We start from the raw sequence: 9,644 nt of genomic DNA, 5'->3' as shown, positions 1-9,644 counted from the left end.
TATTAAATAATACTGCCTTTTTTTTTTTTTTTTTTGATGGAGTCTCACTCTCGCCCAGGCTGGAGTGCAGTGGCATGATCTTGGCTCACTACAACCTCCACCTCCCAAGTTCAAACGATTCTCCTGCCTCAGTCTCCTGAGTAGCTGGGATTATAGGCATGTGCCACCACACCCAGCTAATTTTTGTATTTTTAGTAGAGATGAGGTTTCACCACATTGGCCAGGCTTGTCTCAAACTCCTGACCTCAGGTGATCCAGCCGCCTCGGCCTCCCAAAGTTCTGGGAATACAGGCATGAGCCACTGCGCCCAGCTGCTTTTTTATTTTTTAAAGAGCTCCTTGTGTCAGCATGAATTGTCCTCATTTCCTGAGGCCTAAGTTATATTCTTCCAGTGGTAAGGGAGATGGTTTTAGAAAGCACAGAGGTATGACATCAGGTGTCATTGTAGGGCAGGTGAGCCCCAAAATTGGGGCTTAGTCCAAGAAGGTTCTTGGCTTCACTCAGGAAAGAATTCAAGAGCAAGCTAGTGGTAGATGAAAATAGCTTTGTTGAGGCAGCAGGGTTACAACTCTGTGGCTGCTCCTACAGAGCAGGGCAACCCCATAGGCACTGTGTCAAGAATATCAGCTCAGGGGGCAGTTTTGCAATCATATTTATACCTGCTTTTAACTACATGAAAAGTAAAGGGTGGGTTATTCGGAAATTTCTAGAAAAGGGATGGTAATTTCCAGGTGTTGTCATGGTGATGGTAAACTGCCATGGTGGGTGTGTATTATGTAGATATGCTCTCGGTGCCTGTTCCCTGTTTCAGCCAGTCTTCAGTCTGGTATGGAGTCCTGCCTCCTATCTCACTCTCCCATCAGAGATTAGATACTCCTCTTTAATCTTAAGGGGGCTCTGTGACTGCTTGCTGTTGATTTTGTGGGCCTAGGCCCTGCCTAGCACTAAAGGAGTAAAAATCCCTGGATACCACATCTAAGGTCCCCAAAGGAAGGACACTTTCATTCTCTGGGATAGTAGACAAGGATGGGTTGGAAGCCTTGTGCCAGCATTGTCTTTACCTGGAACTAGAACAGGATACCCCAACCCCTCTCCTGTGGATACTGGTCCATGTCCTGTTAGGAAATGGGCTGCACAGTAGGAGGTGAGTGGCAGGTGAGCGAGCATTACTGCCTGAGCTCCACCTCCTGTCAGATCAGCGGCAGCATTAGATTCTCATAGGGGTGCTAACCCTATCATAAACTGTGCACACAAGGGACTGGAGTTGCACACTCCTTATGAAAATCTAGTACCTGATGATCTGAGGTGGAAGAGTTTCATCCTGAGACCAGCCCCCAGCCCCAGCCCCACATACCCCATCCATGGAAAAATTGCCTTCCACGAAACTGGTCCCTGATGCCAAAAAGGTTGGGGACTATTGATCTAGAAGACACAAACTTTACTAAGAGGTTAAACAAGCAAGAGCCAAAGAAAATATACGTAACAGGGTCACTTGCTCATAGATCTTTTGAATGTTAACCTGTCCAGAGTGCCTAATATATGTGCAGCAGGTTTTATTAACTGCACAGACTTTACCTTGTTCCGCTAGTAGATAATCCAATGCCAGTGTGTTATCAAGAACTGCATTTGCCAAAGAGTCTAGAGATTCTTGAATTGCTTGTAATGCCTGACCTGTGTTGGTGGCTAAGGATTCTAGAGTTTGAGTCAAGTTCTTTAGGGTTGACTTGTGGTAGGCAAAGCCACCCTAGGGTGCTGCTTGTCCTATGGCTGCCCTGATTCCCACCAGAATTAATCCTATTGTTTGTTGACTTCTGGTGTTCCTGGGCCTTATTGGGTTATAGACTGTGACCCTTGAAGGGGCAAGGGTGGTCAACATACATTTATCTTTCTTCCAAGGTTTTGATATTTAAGGGAAAGCTACTCCTAAAAGAACAGATGACTCCCTGGGGAGCCAGTAGTAGTTACAGTGTGTGACTTCTCATTCATGGCCACAAACAAAAATGAGTCCAGTTGAAGCATAAATAGAGGCCCTACAGGGTGTAATGTCTATCCTTTGCTGCCAAGTTGGGTCTATAGAGATATTCTTCCCCTGTTCCAGTGGGGGTGGTCAAACAAACCTTGTTTTCCAGAAGCAAACAGTACTCCCACCCACCCAGATTAGGCAGTCATTTTTTCCCGTGTGTTCTGGTCTGGGAGAAGACACTATATATGGTCTCCTTGCCTACACGTGAAATACCATTTACCTTGCTGTTGCCTTGGAAACTTGGTAACTATAGTTAGATCGGAGCATCACAGGGAAATGTCTGCTTTTGTGTCATTAACACAGTAGTGGGTGCAAAAGAATCATTAATGCACTGGAGATATACTCAACTTTTCAAGTCCAGGTATAATGGCAACTGTGGAAGGGGACATTCAGGTGGAATCAAGTGCAGGAGAGTTCCACTGAATAAGTAGGGGTTTTGGTACTTTGGGATTGCTATGGTTAGTTAGAAGTACTGGGTAGATGGCTGTGAGATTTTCCAGATAGGCCAGAAGATGGAACTCTAGATCCTGGGCATGTTGATGACAAGTCCAGCAACCATGAAGATGATTCCCTGACACTATAATTTTTGAACTGTTTACTATAGAGGTTTGATCTAATTAGAACAATTAGAGGATTTCTGTCTAAACTTTCAACTAGTGAGAGCTTTTTGTCCCTAATGACAGACATCCATGGCACTGTATAGGGGGGATATTTCACGCTGAGTGAATACCCTTGTCCCTCTCCATTTGGGTTGTGTTTTTCCTCCATGTAAAAGCTCAGGACTGCCCAATGAATCTAGACAGTTCCATTATGAGACAGGTTAATTTTCTTCTTCTCAGAGGCATACAATGGGGACAGACTATTAAGCCCAAACCTCTCTTTCTAACTTCTTCCTGGAAAGAATTTGGGGTCAGAGTTCTTATTTAACATTTCAGATCCTACAGCACCACCAAGTGAAATAGGATTTTTTCTCCATAAGGAGCCCTTTCTGCCCTTTGTGCAAAACCTTTAGTTCCCCAATTCCTCTCCCTCCTGTGTGCCTCTGTTAGGGACTAATCTCCATGCTCCATCTGTTAACAGCAAAGCTGTACCTTTAACAGTCAGGAGAACAGCCATTCAATCCTTATGTTCTTTTGAGTCACCTGTTCTGCATTGAACTACATTGGCATTTAAATAAAAAGAAGATTTCATATTTGGAAGTCAATCGGTCCCATTCTCTGGGATCTCAATGTTTTGCTAGGGCCATAGCAAGGGAAGCCAGAGATAGTATTAAAACACTCCCTCCATTAAAGGGTCTCACCCAAATACAATATCTCCCAGACTGCTAGGGTACCCTGGGAGCCTTATGGGCCACTTGGGACTAGGAAACCAGCAGGGTGGAGAGTTAGGTCCTCATACAGGTAAGCATGACTATTACACCCAACTAGCTCTTCCAGATCCACGGGTGAAGGTCATGCTTGCATCCATGGGTGACACCTATGATGGTGGCCAGGACCCAGAGTATGGGAAGAAAGAGAAGTGGGATGCACTTTTGATCTTTCTCTCCACCCTGGGTCACACCAAAAAAAGGAAAAAGACCAAGGGACGCCTTTTCTCCTACTGTTTTTAAAACAGGTAACAAACCATCTTCAGTCTGCACTCCTCTTGAGTGCATCCTGAGACAGAGACTTTTAACTCTGAGACTGAAGAAAAATGGCTTATATTCTTCTGTACAAGGACATAGCCATCTTACCAGCTCCAGGATTGGTAGGCCTGGACTGCTGAGGGAAGTGTTAATTTCAATAATATCCAACAACTAGATCTTTTCTGCACATGGGAGGGCAAATGGTCTGAGGTCCCCTATATGCAAGCCTTCTTTGCCCTGTGAAACAGCCCAGCTCTTTGTAAGCACTGCAAAATTGACTCTGCCCTCTTAACAGTCATATCAGACAAGCCCACAGTGGACAACACCCCAAAGTCAGAAAACCCCCTCAAATGCAGCTTCTGGATGCTCTACCTCCCCATCCCTTATCTGGGGCCTCCAATAGCCAAGTATCAGCTCCTCTAGCTGTGCCACACAAGAAACCCCAACTTCACTGTTGACCCTGCAGGAAACGCCCAATGGACGTGGTGCTACTAGAATTCAAGTTCCCATATCATTGCAGTACCTTAGACAAATAAAGGGGGTCTTAGGCAAGTTTTCTGATGACCCTGATAGATACATAAAAGCTTTCTAAAATCTAACCCAAATGTTTGATCTTCCATGGGGAGATGTTATATTACTCCTAAGCCAAACTCTAACTGCTGTTGAGAAACAGGCAGCCCTAAGGCAGCAGAGAGATTCAGAAACAAACAGCATGTATCCTATAGCCAGTCAAAAAAGAAACCCAGTCAAAAGGGGAAAGAGCGTAAAAAAGAGACAGGATTCCCATTCCCAATAAGAAGATAAACAGTGCCCCTTGAAAACCCTAAGTGGAGACTAGTTATCGCATAGATGAGTGGAATACGCTTTCTGATGTTCATATTAAAAGGCTAGCAAAAAACAAAACCAAACCTCTTAATTACTCTAAACAATCCTTGTTAAATCAAAAATTAGATGAAAATCCCTCAGCCGTTATGGAAAGGCTGAGAGAGGCCTTAGTGAAACACACCTCCCTGTCTCCCACTTCAATAAAGAGCAGGTTTATTACTTAGGCACCCCCTGATATCAAAAGGAAGTTGCTGAAACAGGCCCTGTCCAAATGTTTTTCTAATTTTTCTCTCCCTCAAGTTTAAACTTTGAAGTATATAAATGACACTTTCCTCTGTGCTCCAACCGAGGAAGTAACAGGAAAGCACTGAGGCGCTCTTCAATTTCTTGGCTGAAAGGGGATATAGGACTTCAAAATCTAAAGCTCAGCTCTGTCAGACTTCAGTAAAGTTCCTAGGTCTAGGCTTATCAGAAGGGATGAGAGCACCAGGTAAGGAAAGGATTAAGCCCATTTCCTTTAACAGTTAAGGGGATTCTTAGGCATTACTGAATTTTGCAGACTGTGGGTACCTGGATATGGTGAAATACCTTGCCCTTTATACCACCTCATAAAAGAAACTCAAGCAACTAACACTTGGAATCTTAAAACTCAAAAGCCTTAACCAGTTAAAACAAGCATTACTTAAAACACCAGCCCTCAGTCTTCTCATAGGGAAGGCATTTAATCTGTATGTATCAGAAAGAAAGGAAACGGCCCAGGGAATTTTAACAAAGGCTCAAGGTCCAGCTCAACAGCCAGTGGGTTACCTAAGCAAGGAACTTGACTTGGTGGTTAAAGGATGGCCAGCCTTCCTCCAAGAAGTTGCAGTGGTGGTTTGCTCGTGCCAGAGGCCACCAAGTTAATAATGGGAAATAACTGCTTGTTTGTTTGTTTTTGTTTGTTTGTTTGAGACAGAGTCTCGCTCTGTCACCAGGCTGGAGTGCAATGGTGTGATCTCGGCTCATTGCAACCTCTGCCTCCTGGGTTCAAGCAATTCTTCTGCCTCAGCCTCCTGAGTAGCTGGCACTACAGGTGTGCACCACCACGCCCTGCTAATTTTTGTATTTTTAGTAGAGATGGGGTTTCACCATGTTGACCAGGATAGTCTTGATCTCTTGACTTTGTGATCCACCCACCTCGGCCTCCCAAAGTGCTGGGATTACAGGCGTGAGCCACCGCGCCCAGCTGGAAAATAACTGTTTAGACCCCACATAATATAGCAGGACTGCTATCCCCTAAGGGGAGTCTCTGGCTAACAGACAATTGCTGTTAGAGGGATCTATAGTCCAGTTAAAAACCTGTCCTTGCCTGAACCCAGCCACTTTCCCCAAAAGTAAACTGGAGAACCTGAACATGATTGTGAACAAAGAGTGATGCAAACCAGTTAAAAAAAGATAAGGATCATTGTTTATATTATCTGTAAAGTTTTAATTAATAAAGAAGAATTTTCTGAAAGAGCACTCAGCTTAATTAAAAGTGGATATTCAAGTTATAGGTGTACTTGAAACCCCTTTATGTTTTTATCTTCTTACATCTTGGTTTTCTGGAAAAGGTTTGTATCTCAGTCAACTGAATTACTTTTCTCCACTCTGTCTTGCCAATCTTGGTGCATGCATGAAAGGCTCAAGGATGACTTTTGGTGGCCTTGGACTCTTTGAGAAAACAGACAAGGTGCCACAGACTCAATTTGGGGGAAATCTCTGTTTTCCTCATGGAACCCCAAGAATTAGAGATGGATAAATCCCTCTCAAAATCTGTTTTTGCCTTCAAGCTATGCCTGTTTTTTAGGCCCCAGAAACTACATGCTTTTGTAGACTTATTCTTAAAGGGCTCCACCCTGAGCTGCTGGATCTTCTTCTGTCTGTCTGTGTAGTCATATATGTGTTGTGTGATGTCTATAAAAAAGAGCTGTAATTGATTGGCCTATAAGCACTTAGATAAAAAAAAATTTTTTTTCCCCAGACGGAGTCTTGCTCTGTCACCAGGCTGGAGTGCAGTAGTGCGATCTTGGCTCACTGCAACTTCCGCCTCCCAGGTTTAAGCAATTGCTCTGCCTCAGCCTCCCAAGTAGCTGGGATTACAGGCATGTGCCACCATGCCTGGCTAAATTTTTGTATTTTAGTAGAGATCGGGTTTCACCATGTTGGCCAAGATGGTCTCAATATCCTGACATTATGATCCACCCACCTCAGCCTCCCAAAGTGTTGGGATTACAGGCGTGAGCCACCGCACCTGGCCGATCAAATATTTTTTGAAAGAATAGTAAAAATTATAATTTCTCTTAGTTCATGTGACTTTAATCTTTAAAAATAAAACAGTCTTAGGGATTATTGGCAAAATACAAATGTACTCAAGATGTAAATATGTGGTCTAAATTATGCAGGTCAGATACTAGGTTTGCTAAATGTTTTAAGGTTGTACTGCTCCTTTGGCCTTTAGAACTGTTCAACTTGCCTGCTTCACAATGGGTAAAGTCTGGGAACATATGGAAGTAACCATGCCCCTAACTTATTCTGGAAGGAGTTAAACTTTATCTGCAACCAGCAAATAATTAAAACAACTTACCAGGTTTTACATTAAAGTTAAAAATTGCTAAGAGGTAGGGCCAGACATGGTGGCTCACACATGTAATCCTAGCACTTTGGGAAGCTGAGGCGGACAGATCACGAGGTCAGGAGATTGAGACCATTCTGGCTAATGCGGTGAAACCTCATCTCTACTGACAATACAAAAAATTAGCCTGGCATGGTGGCCATGTGCCTGTAGTCCCAGCTACTTGGGAGGCTGAGGCAGGAGAATCGCTTGAACCTGGGAGGTGGTGGTTGCAGTGAACCAAGATTGTGCTACCGCACTCCAGCTTGCGTGACGGAGCAAGATTCCATTTAAAAAAAAAAATTGCTAAGAGTTACCATTATGACACGTAATTGAGACTACTGAAGAGATTTACATGCAATGTGTGTAAAAACAGTAAAATGTGTTTTTCGTAAAAAATTATAAGAAGGCATGGCAATGTACATTTTGCCTAGGGATAAAGAATTGTCTTAAAGTAGATAAAATACAACTGAAGGTTTAAGCAAACTGGGGAAAAAACTGTAAGAATTAATCTTGCAAAGGAAACTCTGTGTGAACATATTGACTAAATTCAAAAGGGTATTATATGGTTTTCTGTAAATTGAGCATTGAAATAAAAGCACAACAAAGAACTCAATGCACGAATCTACTCTTTAGCAAAATTTGTAAAGGGTTATAAAAGATTTGTGAAAATCTCACCTCATTGTCAAACTGGTTAAGATTGGATAGAATTGCCTATAAGGTTTCATTAAGAATTGTGGTTGACATTAATTGTACACTAATGTAAGGGTGAAATTTGGCTTTCTCTCTCTTGAACACAATTTTCATGTAATAGTAAAGGCTAATGAAAGGTTTTTGCTTTTTCAAATTTTTGAGTCATCATTTTGGCAAAATAAATAATTTATAGTAATCTGGAATTCTAGTACATAACATCAAATATTTTAAGCCTGTTAACATATTTAACAGGCTTCCACAAATCAATTGTGTTTCCTGACACCTAGCTTTTGGATGCTACAGAGGGTCCCTGGGGCATCCAGAAAAGAGGCAAGCAGGATTATTTGACATGTTTTGTTACATGGGATTGCCAAAATGATGTCTAATCTTCTTCAGGTTATATTTCAGCAAATACTATTAATATGTGTTCCAAAACTGCATGGGATTTAGAAAATTCTAATGTGAAAATATATGCTATCAACCACAATTAAGGTTGTTATGTTAAGTTATTGTAAACCACAGAGATAACCAAATTTTGTCAATCATGTTTTTGACTAACCACCCTGGACATTTTGTCATTTACAGATAATTGTTGTCTTGTTTTAATCCTCTTCAAAATATGGTTCATAATCTGATGTAGGAATACTTTAACAGGTATTCCTAAATGCAGGTTTCTGATAACTGAAAAACATACAGGACTCATGAAAAGCTAAAATGTTCATAAATATCAAGCAGAACAAGAGTTAACAGAATAGGCTGAACTAATAGAAAAACTTAAATAATCTTTTTGACTTTTGCTTGGAACATTGCTGATCCTTGTTTTGTTTTTCAGAGTCAAGGAAACTCCTTTTGAGCTAGCTACAGCCTTTAACAATTGAGTAAGGTTTACTCCTGAGAACAAAATTTGGAATATGTTTGTTTATCTCTGCCTTATTGGTTCTTTAAGGACCACTGCAACATGGTCTTGGGAATTATACTTCAAGAAGCCTATAAGGTTAAAGGGTGTTTGTACTCACAGTGATATAGGAATAGCACTGGGTGGTTGCAGGAGGATGGAAAAATTCAAACAACAAATAAAAACAAGAACTAGGCAAAGAAACCATAGGATAACAGAAAACCCAAAATAAGAGAGAGAATGGCCAAAATCCCAGTCAGGATGACATGTCCATGACTCTTCTGGGCAAACCCAAATAAGAGAGAAAGGGGGCGGTAACCAGGTAGGTCCCTGAATTTCCCTCCTTTTCCAGAATACCTAATAATTATTCCACTCTCTAATTAAAGAAACACTCACAAAATAGGAATGCTGTGTGGTCACAGGAGAAGGGGGAAAACATCAAGCTGTTAAAATTAGCTACCCCAACAAGGAGACTGGGCTGATGAGACCTTAACAAACAGGACCGGGGCTAGGCTGCCCCATGACGCTAAATTTGACCCATTTCCTACCCCAGACCTAATTATACACTCATTGCCACATTAAATCACACACCCACCAGTGCCAGGCCAATCCAAGCACGCCCACATTTAGTATAAAAATGGTTGGCACCCCAATTCTAAGAAATTCCCACCTTTTCCTAGAAAAACCTCACGATTATTCCACCCCCTAATTAGAAGAGCCCATAAAATTAGAAACCCAAACTGCATTGTGCATGACCCGCTCTCCCTCGTACGTCCGCACTTCCCTCTTCTCTTGGGAAAAGTACACTCTTCTCAAAAATGTGTACTATTTCTTCCCAATAAATCTTCTTGCCTTTGGCTTCATTTTTACTCATCCCTGAATTCTTTCTCACGATGGTGTCAAGAAGCTGGACTCCGGAAGCGGGCGGGGACTCACGGCCCCTCGAGACCTT

The sequence above is a fragment of the Pongo pygmaeus genome, chromosome 20 (assembly GCF_028885625.2).
Source record: "Pongo pygmaeus isolate AG05252 chromosome 20, NHGRI_mPonPyg2-v2.0_pri, whole genome shotgun sequence".
In the NCBI taxonomy this organism is placed as follows: Eukaryota; Metazoa; Chordata; class Mammalia; order Primates; family Hominidae; genus Pongo; species Pongo pygmaeus.
Note: the sequence above shows the minus strand (reverse complement) of the source record.